Raw genomic sequence first — 12,998 nt, 5'->3', positions numbered from 1 at the left:
TGGGTGGGGGGGACAGCAAACCAGTTGGGCCATGGGAGGAGGGTGCAGCAGGGGAGAAGGGCAGCCCCCAGAAACTGAATAGACCTTTGCACCAGTCTTCACCATAAAGGATGCTGGCCCTGGGCGGGTGCTCCAGGACACTGTGGACCAGCAGGCCCATCAGCACCAGACAGTCAGGTGAAACAAGCAGAGGGGTATGGCCAGTGGGACTTTCTGCAAGGGAAATGCGGCCTCTCTGCCCAGTAGAGCTCATGGGAATGTTGGCAAACTAGGGAATAAAGGAGAACTGGTGGACATCATTAGATACCTGCCTCCTCTTCCTCCCCACGCCTGTGAGCTATGAGTCAGTCTCCTCCTCATCCCCCTGCCCCCTGTGAGCAATGGGTCAGTTTTCCCCCTTCTCCCCCTCCCATTTGTGAGCAATGATTCAGTCTGACCCTCCTCCTCCTCCTCCCCTCCTGTGAGCAATTGGTCAGGCTACTCTCTACTCTTCCTCTGCTCTGCCCCGTGAGCCATGAGGCAGGCTGCCCCGCCTACTGGGGGCTCTGTGCGGGGTTGTGAATGACCCCTGCACAGCATTGAGGCAGCTGGACTTGATGGGCCTGGTAAACCACAGTGCCTACGGCAGAGCCAGCAACCACCTCTTCCTGACCTAGACCAGCCCAAGGCTGGCTCTTCCCCACAGAGCAACCTCACTACAGGTGGGATGTGGGGGTGACCCTTTCCCCATTGCCACCACCCCCACCAGGGGCTCAGCACTGAAACCTCCCCTCTGGGTCTCAGCAGGGGCTGGAACAATCTGTATGGGGGGTCCTGGGAACCATTGATCCAAACTGTAAATCCTGCACACCATGGAAACCACTTCGAGCCAGGGATGCGGCAGCTTCCCCAGGACCCCTAGTTCCACCACCCCTGGGTCTCTGCCCTCCCACGAACCCCCCTTCTTTCCTCTCTCCTACCCCAACCCCTGCCTCCCCTGTGACTGCCCTCACTCTCCGACCCCTCCCTCCCAACTCGCCACCCCCTAAGCCCTGCCCCGCATCACTGGGCACAGATCCTGTCTGTGAGGGGGCTGGGGATACTGAGCTCGCTGTTAAAGGCTTTGAGATCAGAGACAGAACAGGCTAGCTGAGAGCCGTACCGTGTTAGTATTAGCTGTGCCCCGAACCTCTCCCCAGCCTCTTCTCCTCATGCCACCCCCTCTCGTCTCTTCCCTCTCTGCCCCTGGCCCTCTCTCTTTTGCTCCTGTGTGCCCCCAGTCCTCTCTCTTCTCCAACTGTCTGCTGCTGGCCCTCTCTCTTCTCCACCCCCCATCTACCCCAGCCCTCCGTCTTTTCTCCTGCCCCCAGCCCTCTCTCATCTCCTCCCTGTCTGCCCCCAGCCCTCTCTTCTCCCTGCATGTGCTCCCAGCCCTCTCTCTTCTCCCCCCATGTGCCTCCAGCCCTCTCTCTTCTCCCACTGTCTGCCCCTGGCCCTCTCTCTTTTTCCCTGCCCACCTGCCCCTGGCCCTCTTTGGTCTCCTCCCTGTCTGCCTTCAGCCCTCTCTTTTCTCCCCGCATGTGCTCCCGGCCCTCTCTCATCTCCCACGGTCTGCCACCGGCCCTCGTTCTTCTCCTCCGCCCACCTGCCCCTGGCCCTCTCTGGTCTCCTCCCTGTCTTCCCCTGGACCTTGCTATCTATTGTGTCCAGTTTTGGACCCCCCCCCACTACAGAAGGGATGTGGACAAATTGGAGAGAAATCCAGCGGAGGGCAACAAAAATGATTGGGGGACTGGGGCACATGACTTACGAGGAGAGGCTGAGGGAACTGGGCTTGTTTAGTCTGCAGAAGAGAAGAATGAAGGGGGGATTTGATAGCAGCCTTCAACTACCTGAAAGGGGGTTCCAAAGAGGATGGAGCTCGGTGGTTCTCAGTGGTGGCAGATGACAGAACAAGGAGTAATGGTCTCAAGTTGCAGTGGGGGATGTCTAGGTTGGATATTACGAAAAACTATTTCAGTAGGAGGGTGGTGAAGCACTGGAATGGGTTACCTAGGGAGGTGGTGGAATCTCCTTAGAGGTTTTTAAGGCCCGGCTCGACAAAGCCCTGGCTGGGATGACTTACTTGGTGTTGGTCCTGCTTTGAGCAAGGGGTTGGACTAGATGACCTCCTGAGGTCTCTTCCAACCCTAATATTAGAATCATAGAATATCAGGGTTGGAAGGGACCTCTGGAGGTCATCTAGTCCAACCCCCTGCTCAAAGCAGGATCAATCCCCAACTAAATCATCCCAGCCAGGGCTTTGTCAAGCCTGACCTTAAAAATACCTAAGGAAGGAGATTCCACCACCTCCCTAGGTAATGCATTCTAGTGTTTCACCACCCTTCTAGTGAAAAAGTTTTTCCTAACATCCAACCTAAACCTCCCCCACTGCAACTTGAGACCATTACTCCTCGTTCTGTCATCAGCTCCGACTGAGAACAGTCTAGATCCATCCTCTTTGGAACCCCCTTTCAGGTAGTTGAAAGCAGCTATCAAATCCCCCCTCATTCTTCTCTTCTGCAGACTAAACAATCCCAGTTCCCTCAGCCTCTCCTCATAAGTCGTGTGTTCCAGTCCCCTAATCATTTTTGTTGCCCTCCGCTGGACTCTCCAATTTTTCCACAACCTTCTTGTAGTGTGGGGCCCGAAACTGGACACAGTACTCCAGGTGTGGCCTCACCAATGTCGAATAGAGGGGAACGATCACGTCCCTCGATCTGCTGGCAATGCTCCTACATATACATCCCAAAATGCCATTGGCCTTCTTGGCAACAAGGGCACACTGTTGTCTCATATCCGGCTTCTCGTCCACTGTAACCCCTAGGTCCTTTTCTGCAGAACTGCTGCCGAGCCATTCGGTCCCTAGTCTGTAGCAGGACTCTGCACTTATCCTTGTTGAACCTCATCAGATTTCTTTTGGCCCAATCCTATATTCTATGCTTTTATCCTCCCGCACATCTTCTGCTGGCCCTCTCTCCCCTCCCCCGTATGCCCTGGCCCTCTCTTGTCTCCCACTGTCTGCCCCCAGCCCTCATTCTTCTCCCCCAGCCGCCTGCCCCCGGCCCTCTTTCTTCTCCCATCCCCCATCTGCCCCTGGCCCTCTTTCTTTTTCCCCTCCCACCTCCCCCAGCCCTCTCTGGTCTCTTTCCTGTCTGCCCCCAGCCGTCTCTATTCTCTGCCCCCATCTTCTGCCGGCCCTTTCTCCCCTCCCACATCTGCCCCTGGCCTTCTCTTCTCCCCCCTATCTGCCCCTAGCCCTCTCTCTTCTCCCATCCGTTTGCTCCCAGCCCTCTCTTCTCCCACCCGTCTGTCCCCATCCCCTTTTTCTCTCCCCCAACACCTGCCTCCCCCGCGTCTGCCGCCTGGGGTTGCCAGGCAACCAAAACGCCTGGTCAAAAAGGAATCCTGGCTGACCGGGCCATAAAAAGTCCAGTTGGTTGCCCACAGCTGGGCAGGCAGGGTGCCTGACTGGCTCCGCCCAGCTCCTGAGAAGCTGCCAGCATCTCCCTCTGGCTCCTAGGCATAGCAGCAGCCACAGGGGCTCTGCGCGCTGCCCCCGCCCCGAGCACTGGCTCCACAGCTTCCATTCCCAACTGCAGCCAATGGGAGCTGCTGGGGCGGCGCCTAGTGATGGGGGCAGCGGGCAGAGCCCCATTATCATCACTACACCTACAAGCTGGAGGGATATGTCGCTGCTTCCCGGGAGCCACCTGAGATGAGCGCCTCCTGGAACCCGCACCCCAAACCTCCTCCCATGCCTCAACCCACTGCCCCAGCCCTGAGCCCCCTCCTGCACCCAAACTCCCTCCCAGAGCCCACATCCCCAGCCAGAACCCTCACCCCCCTTGCACCCTAACCCCCTGTCCCGTCCCAGTGAAAATGAGTGAGTGAACGAGGGTGGGTGAGAGTGAGCGACGGAGGGAGGGGGGATGGACTGAGAAGGGGCAGGGCATGAGCGGGGCCTCGGGACCATGGCGGGGCAGGGGGTAGGGCAAGGGTGTTTGGTTTTCTCCAAATAGAAAGTTGGCAACGCTACTGCCCCCAGCCCTCTTTCCTCCACTCCCCCTTCCAGCCCCCTGCCCAAACCTCTCCCCTCCTGACCCCTACCCACCCTATAGCTCTGCCCTGCCTCCTCTAACCAGGGCACAGCAACCTCTGGTGGCCAAAGGGGGAAGTGCAGATTGCTCTGGCAAAATTCCTGGAACACTTCTGGCTGTCCAGAGATCCAACAGCCTCTAAACTCTGCCCTTTGGGGTGGGGCAGCAGCCAGGGGCAGGTGGCTGGGACTGGTCCCCACCTACCTCAGCTCCCTCCACCCTCAATGGGCTAGGCCTTTCCCAGAGTGTCCACAGGGAGGGAGCGGGTGGCTGAGCAGCTATTCCCCCAACCGAGTACCTTGCAGGGGAACCCCACACAGCTCACAGGGTGGGGGCAGGGCAGGCCACTGTTCTCATGAATCCTGGGCAGTGACTCTCACCAGATCTGCTCCCCTGATCTCCCCATCTTACCGGCATGGGGTGAGCCTGCACAGACTCTAGGGATTGCTGAATTATTTGCGGGGGGCGGGGGGGTGGTTAGAAAGTCTAGCCTGGCCCAAGGACTACACCCCTCAGCATGGTCCCCTCCTGCCCCACCTAATCCAGTAAACTATCCCATTGGACTGCCCCCTTTAATATGCAAGCTCAACGCCAAACACTCCATGGAAACAGGAACTCATGCTCATGCAGTGGGATGGAGATTCCCTGCTGCTCACACTCAGACCTACTTCTGCTGGTGTTTTATAGCCTGGGGAGGTTCAAAGCAGGACCCATAGATTCAGGCCCTGTGCTGGCAGGGTGCTCATAGACCCACAAAGTTGGGACCCAGGAGAAGCAGCCAGCCCCAGAGCATGCTGGAGTCTGCCATGGGGCCTAGATGTCAGAGGGACAGTAGCACTGACAGGGCAGAGAGCTAGGAGCACTGCTAGAAAGGGGCCTTTGTTTGGACTGGATCCAGGCCCCGTGTGATCTGAACTCCTGCACTGTCCTTCCCCTGGTACAGAGGAATAGGGCTGTGCTGCTACTGCTGGGTGTGGGCTCAATCTGGCTCGCAAGGAATTCCACGGGAGTATGGCCACTGCCTTCCACACGCGCCGGGCAGGGCTGGATCTCTGGGCAGGAGCCAGGGCCCCAGCTGATCTTTGCATTAGCTTCTCTCTGGGAAAAAGGAGGCAGGTGGAACTTGTGTCCGGTTCGTTCACCCCAGTGCTAGGTGGCTGCAGAGCCGAGGCAGGACTGGTGTCCGAAGGAAATGATCTGTGCTGTCTCTGGGTGGTGTGCAGTACTGCCAAGGGCACAGCCAGAGGGGAGAGCCTAGTGTGGTTAGCTCCCCAGGCCATGAGTCGGGCCATCCAGCTCCGCGCAGCAGCCCCGTCAGCCAGCTGCCCCCTGGGGCCTGAGCCGCCTCCCACAGCAGCCAGTGGCAGGGAACACCTCGGGCTGGCTGCAGTGATGGCTGGGCCAGATCGCGCAGCCACAAGGGGTGTAAGTGGGGAGCCCCAGTGGGCACGTGGCAGAGAAAGCAAGGCCTCCTCCAGGGCACCTGTCTCCAGAGTGCCTGCTGTGGACGGTTCAGGTTCAAGCTCACCTCGCATACTGCTGAGGGGGCCATGCCCATCTCCATTAGACAGGGGACCTTATTTGCCGAGCCCCCGCCTGCTCCACCCCAGTCACCGGGGTCTCTAGGCAGGGAGGGGACAGTTGTTGCTAGGGTTGCCGGTTTCAGTGGGATGTATTCCCGGAGGTTTCGTCACATGACATCACCTTTAATTAAAGATTCATCTTTCGTTTTAATTCCTGGAGACTCCAGGCCAACCCTGGAGGGTTGGCGAGCCTAATTGTTGCAGCTGCTGAGAGCTAAGGCCAGGCTGCCTCTGCGAGGAGGAGGTGCCAGGGACCAAGGGGCCGCCCACCCTGAATTGGGCAGGACAGTCCCAAAATACAGAGTCCAAGCCCAGGTTCTTGGCAGTTGTCCGGATTCCCTGGAGTGCCATTCCATGCCAGCCCAAGGCTCAGGGGTAGCACTAGCCTCTTCCCGATGAGGGGGGGCCTGAGGTGAGCCTTAACCCCATATCACCACAATGCCCCTCCTCCTCTCCCCCCATGCCCCACTCCCTTAGTCAGGCTGGAAGCCAGAGCTGGGCCATGGTAAGAACCACCCAGGGAGCCTGGGCTGCTGTGGAGAGCCCAGGATCCTCCGCCTGCCCTGGGTGGTGCACCTGGAGGAACGGGGACACGGGCTGGGGGCTGCTCTCAGGCACCCCAGTCCCTTGCCCAGGACAGATAGAGGGTCCAGGGCTCCCCCTTACCATGGCCCAGCTCAGGCTTCCAACCTGGCCAGGAGGCAGGGCCTCAGGGCAAGAGAAAGAGCAGGAGGAAAGGGCCACGGAAGGGGGTGGGGCTCCTGCACATGTCCTGTTTTTGTATTCTGAAAAGGTGGTCTCCATAGAACAGAGCTGTCAAGGTTCCTTCCCCACTCTGAACTCTAGGGTACAGATGTGGGGACCTGCATGAAAACTCTCTAAGCTTATTTTTACCAGCTTAGGTTAAAACTTCCCCAAGGTACAAACTATTTTACTTTTTGCCCTTGGACTTTATCGCTGCCACCACCAAACATCTAACAGATATATAACCGGGAAAGAGCCCACTTGGAAACGTCTTTCCCCCTAAAATCCTCCCAAACCTTACGCCCCTTTCCTGGGGAATGTTTGATAAAAATCCTCATCAATTTGCATTGCACAGACCCAAACCCTTGGATCTTAAGAACAATGAAAAAGCAATTAGGTTCTTAAAAGAAGAATTTTAATAGAAGAAAAAGTAAAAAGAATCACCTCTGTAAAATCAGGATGGTAAATACCTTACACGGTAATTAGATTCAAAACATAGAGAATCCCTCTAGGCAAAACCTTAAGTTACAAAAAGACACAAAAACAGGAATATCCATTCCATTAAACACAGCTTATTTTCTCAGCCATTTAAAGAAAACAGAATCTAACGCATATCTAGCTAGATTACTTACTAAGTTCTAAGACTCCCTTCTTGTTCTGTTCCTGGCAAAAGCATCACACAGACAGAGACAACCTTTGTTTCTCCCCCCTCCAGCTTTTGAGAGTATCTTGTCTCCTCATTGGCCATTTTGGTCAGGTGCCAGCAAGGTTATCCTAGCTTCTTAACCCTTTACAGGTGAAAGGGTTTTTCCTCCGGCCAGGAGGGATTTTAAAGATGTTTACCCTTCCCTTTATATTTATGACAAGAGCCAGGAGCACCACTCCTCTGGCAGTGCCAGGCACCAGCACCGGAGGAGCCAGCACCTCGACCTGCCTTCGCAGGGGTCTCACTCGTTGCTGGCCTGGGTTTGAGTTTGCTCCGCTGAAAAATTCCAGCTGTAAAGAGCCAAGGAGGAGAAATGGGGTCATGCCCTTGGGTGCTTCCTTAGGCCAGCAAATCAATGAAGGCAGGTGGGCAGCTACTAGAGTTTATCCTGTTAGATCCTGGGCTGCCATGGCCTGTGCTCCCTGTCTGGGTGTGGGCACCGTGAACTCCCTCAGCTTGTCAGCTGATGGATCTTTACCAAAAAGACCCTTTTTGCTGTGTTCCTTGGGCAGCTGAGAGACATGGTGCAAAGAGAGCAACCCCCAAACCAAGCATTCCAAGCCAGCTCGGTGACTCATTTACCTGCTGGTGTCAAACCACACCAGTGCCCTCGTCCGCCAGAGAGGCATCCAGGTGGAACAGGGCAGATATGGCCAGAGGTTATAATGTGAATCACTTGCGCCCTCCCTCCCCCCCAGCTCTGTAAAGGAGCCCGAATGGTTCCTAGGCCCCCTCCCCTGCTGTTTCAGCTAAAGGCTGTTCAGCCATGTGTAATGATGCTGCCCTTGGTGGGACACAACTGAGAGTACCAATTCAGGACAAATTGCTTAGAGCAGGGCAGTTACAGCTGGGGTTTCTCCACTTCTAAGGCACACAGACAGAGTGACCAGACAGACAGAGAAGACTTCAGTTTTACCACACTGGCTAACCACAAGTCACACAAGCAATTCCCTTAGACACTCCAGTTTCCCAGTATCACTACCAGTGCCACTTGTTATGGGGACAAATGGTTATGAAAACCAATACCCCAGTAAAAGAAAAAGGTTCTTCCGATCCCAAAGGACCAAGCCCCAGACCCAGGTCAATAGACAAATGGGATCTTACCCACAAATCACGCTGTTGCCAGTCCTTTAGAATCTAAAATCTAAAGGTTTAGTCATAAAAGGAAAAATATATAGATGAGAGCTAAAATTGGTTAAATGGAATCAATTACATACAGTAATGGCAAAGTTCTTGGTGCAGGCTTGTAGCAGTGATAGAATAAACTGCAGGTTCAAATCAAGTCTCTGGAGTACATCCATAGCTGGGATGGGTCAGTCAGTCCTTTGTTCAGAGCCTCAATTTGTAGCAAAGTCCCATCAGAAGCAGGATTGAAGACAAAATGGAGGAGCTGCAGCAGCCTTTTATAGTCTCTTGCCATGTGGAAGATCACAACAGCAAGATGAAGTTTGGAGTCACATGGGCAAGTCACATGTCCATGCATGACTCAGTTCTTTACAGGCCAATGCCATTGTTTACATGTTAGTTTGAACGTTCCCAGGAAAGCTCAGATGTGGATTGGCATCTCCCAAAGTTTATTTTCAGTTAAGTGTTTCTTGATTGGGCACTTACTGAGAATAGTCCTGTCTCAAGAAGCTGACCAAATGCTTCACTGAGGCTACTTAGAATCAAAACACATTGAGATACAAGTACATAGCCAATATTCATAACTTCAACTACAAAAATGATACAGATAGCATAATTATAACCAGCATATCATACCCTTTCCATAGACACCTTACACGACAAGCTTTGTACAATATTTGCTGCAAATATATAACAGTGGTTGCAACAATGATCTATATGGTTACAGTTTATGTCAATAATGTCACACTGCGGAGCTCAGGGGAAGGAGCCCAGTGCCCAGCCCCCACACCCCAGCAGCTGAGGGCAGAGCTAAGCCAGTGTCGAGGGTGTCCCTAACAACACTTGGGGAACTGCAGAGACTCCAGGGAGCCCCGGCCCGGTGGTGGTGGGGAAAGCAGAAGTGGAGTTGGAGTCCACCAATAGCTTGTCTGTGTGGTCCAAGGGCCTACTGCACAAAGCCACCTGCTCTGCAACCTCAGGAGAGGCCACAGTCCTCCTGGGTTATAGCACAGGGTAATGAAGCAACTGCACAAGGGGGCTGCAGGCGGTGTGGGCAGAGAACCCAGTACTAGGCTCTGACAGCCACGGCTCATGCGCTCTGCAGCCCTGGTGCTTGGGGGTTCTGCACCGAGTTACATGCTTTCCACCCCCCATTAACCCTGCAGCTCCTTGTCCCGCTCTGCTGGCTAGTCGGGAGATGAAGGCTGACAAGTCTGCTGCTGCTGAGCTGACAGAGAACACACAGAGCATCTCCCACTGTTCACTCAATAGCCCACGTCCGGTTCCTGCTGGCGACCCAACGCAGGTGCTGTCCCTGGACAGTGCTGTCTCTAGATCAGATGTGGGCAAACTACAGCCCGCAGGACCCTCCTGCCCGGCCCCTGAGCTCCTGGCCCAGGAGACTAGCCCCTGGCCCCTCCCATGCTGTTGCCCCGCCCCCACAGCCTCAGCGTGCCACCGGTGCAACACTCTGGGCAGCCGGGCTGCGCAGTTGCAGAGCCGCGGCCTGACCCGGTGCTCTGGGCGGCACGGCTGTAGCGCCGCCAGCCACTGGTGCTCCAGGCAGCGCTGTAAGGGGGCAAGTGGGGTTGGATAGAGGGCAGGAGAGTTCAGGGGCTGTGGTCAGGGGTTGGGGGTGTGGATAGGGGTCAGGGTGGCCAGAGGGCGGGTAATAGGGGGGTTGGATGGGGCAGGGGTTCCGGGGGGGGGGGGACAGTCAGGAATGAGAGGGGGAGTTGGATGGGGCAGCAGGGGGCAGTCAGGGGACAGGGAGCAGGGGTGGTGGATGGGGCAGGAGTCCTGGGGGGCCATCAGGGGACACGGGGGTTTGGATGGGGCAGGAGTCCCGGGGGAGCTGTCAGGGGACAAGAAGCAGGGGGGTCAGATAGGGGGCAGGGGCCGGGGCACGCCTGGCTGTTTGAGGAGACACAGCCTCCCCTAACCTGCCCTCCATACAATTTTGGAAACCTGATGTGGCTCTCAGGCCAAAAAGTTTGCCCGCCCCTGCTTTAGATCCTCCCACGCGGCTCAGTGCCCTAGTGCTAGCTCACCCCTGAGGGGTGCCTGCTGGCTGGAATGGCACTCCTCTAGCTACAACACCAGCATGGCCCAGTGTGAATCTGCAGGGGCAAACTCGCCGGAGGGGGGATCTGTGTACGCTGGGGTGAGGCTATTCTACTTCACCGCATTACCAGTAGCAGTGACTTCCCAGAGCATGCTAAGGTTTGGTTATGTTAGGGCTGACGCATTCGTCTTTGGGCTATGGGAGCTGTCTCTTTAAAAACAGGCTGATGCTTACATTCTAGGGCAGGAAGTCTCACAACAAATTCTTGGTAGCCTCAGAGTGTGTCCACCAACTCTTGCTGGTGGCTACACTGACAATATTTCCTACAATACGTATGTAACCCTTCTGCCCGTCAGAGTTGGCAGCAACAAGGGCTGGGTTCAATATCTAGGGGATCCAGTCCAATAACACAATGCAAAACCGGCTCGAGCCCCCACCCAGTGACCTGGGACAAATGTATACCACCCCCGCTGGGCGCCTCCAAGAGGCAATACTTCCCCTCTCGCAAGCACAGAGTCTGAGTGTGGCAAAAAGCCTTTTAATAACAGAGAGAAACAATGTGGCATTATGTTGGGGAAACACCACCAACAGGATTCATAACACAACCCATGAGCAAAAACCCACCCCAAGCAAATTGGGTCGTGTCCTTTCCCTTTGGTTCTTGAGTCCAGCAACCCGAAATCACCCAAAGTCCCAAAAGTTCAATGACCCAAAAGTCTCTGTCCCTGGTCAGGGCAGCCCCAGAGTTCGAAAGTTTATTGGCCGGACGAGTTGCATCCGAGAATGCTAAAGGAATTGGCGGCTGTGATTGCAGAGCCATTGGCCATTATCTTTGAAAACTCGTGGCAAACGGGGGAAGTCCCGGATGACTGGAAAAAGGCTAATGTAGTGCCAATCTTTAAAAAAGGGAAGGAGGAGGAGCCTGGGAACTACAGGCCAGTCAGCCTCACCTCAGTCCCCAGACAAATCATGGAGCAGGTCCTCAAAGAATCAATCCTGAAGCACTTACATAAGAGGAAAGTGATCAGGAACAGTCAGCATGGATTCACCAAGGGAAGGTCATGCCTGACTAATCTAATCGCCTTCTATGATGAGATTACTGGTTCTGTGGATGAAGGGAAAGCAGTGGATGTATTGTTTCTTGACTTTAGCAAAGCTTTTGACACCGTCTCCCACAGTATTCTTGTCAGCAAGTTAAAGAAGTATGGGTTGGATGAATGCACTATAAAGTGGTAGAAAGTTGGCTAGATTGTCGGGCTCAACGGGTAGTGATCAATGGCTCCATGTCTAGTTGGCAGCCGGTGTCAAGTGGAGTGCCCCAGGGGTCAGTCCTGGGACCGGTTTTGTTCAATATCTTCATAAATGATCTGGAGGATGGTGTGGATTGCACTCTCAGCAAATTTGCGGATGATACTAAACTGGGAAGAGTGGTAGATACGCTGGAGGGCAGAGACAGGATACAGAGGGACCTAGACAAATTGGAGGATTGTGCCAAAAGAAATCTGATGAGGTTCAGCAAGGATAAGTGCAGGGTCCTGCACTTAGGACGGAAGAACCCAATGCACAGCTACAGACTAGGGACCAAATGGCTAGGCAGCAGTTCTGCGGAAAAGGACGTAGGGGTGACAGTGGACGAGAAGCTGGATATGAGTCAGCAGTGTGCCCTTGTTGCCAAGAAGGCCAATGGCATTTTGGGATGTATAAGTAGGGGCATAGCGAGCAGATCGAGGGACGTGATCGTCCCCCTCTATTCAACATTGGTGAGGCCTCATCTGGAGTACTGTGTCCAGTTTTGGGCCCCACACTACAAGAAGGATGTGAATAAATTGGAGAGAGTCCAGCGAAGGGCAACAAAAATGATTAGGGGTCTGGAACACATGACTTATGAGGAGAGGCTGAGGGAACTGGGATTGTTTAGCCTGCAGAAGAGAAGAATGAGGGGGGATTTGATAGCTGCTTTCAACTACCTGAGAGGTGGTTCCAGAGAGGATGGTTCTAGACTATTCTCAGTGGTAGAAGAGGACAGGACAAGGAGTAATGGTCTCAAGTTGCAGTGGGGGAGGTTTAGGTTGGATATTAGGAAAAACTTTTTCACTAGGAGGGTGGTGAAACACTGGAATGCGTTACCTAGGGAGGTGGTAGAATCTCCTTCCTTAGAAGTTTTTAAGGTCAGGCTTGACAAAGCCCTGGCTGGGATGATTTAATTGGGGATTGGTCCTGCTTTGAGCAGGGGGTTGGACTAGATGACCTCCTGAGGTCCCTTCCTACCCTGATATTCTATGATTCTATGATCTGCAGAGCTTTACCTCCCAACCTGGGTGGAGATCGGGGGGTGGGGTGGGGGGGGGGGGAAAGAGAGGTAAGGGGCATCTTACATGATCTGAAGCTGACTGCCCCACACCTCCATAGGGCTCCGCTCAGCTTCACATCCCACAAGCAGCCCCCGCTGTCCCATTAACTGCTCCAGCAGCTGGTCCACCAGGCACTCCAGCCATCCCACAAACTGCTCCACAATATATCTTCAGGCTCCCTCACTACTTAACACAATGCTCAGTGATTTCAGCTCTTAGTCAAGTCAGCTCTTTGGTGAATTCAGCTTGTAGTAGAGGAACCTCAGTGCTAGTGCACCATTAGCCCCAAAAGGAGCTCAGCAGCCT

This window comes from Lepidochelys kempii, chromosome 8, assembly GCF_965140285.1.
Source record: "Lepidochelys kempii isolate rLepKem1 chromosome 8, rLepKem1.hap1, whole genome shotgun sequence".
Classification (NCBI taxonomy): domain Eukaryota; kingdom Metazoa; phylum Chordata; order Testudines; family Cheloniidae; genus Lepidochelys; species Lepidochelys kempii.
Note: the sequence above shows the minus strand (reverse complement) of the source record.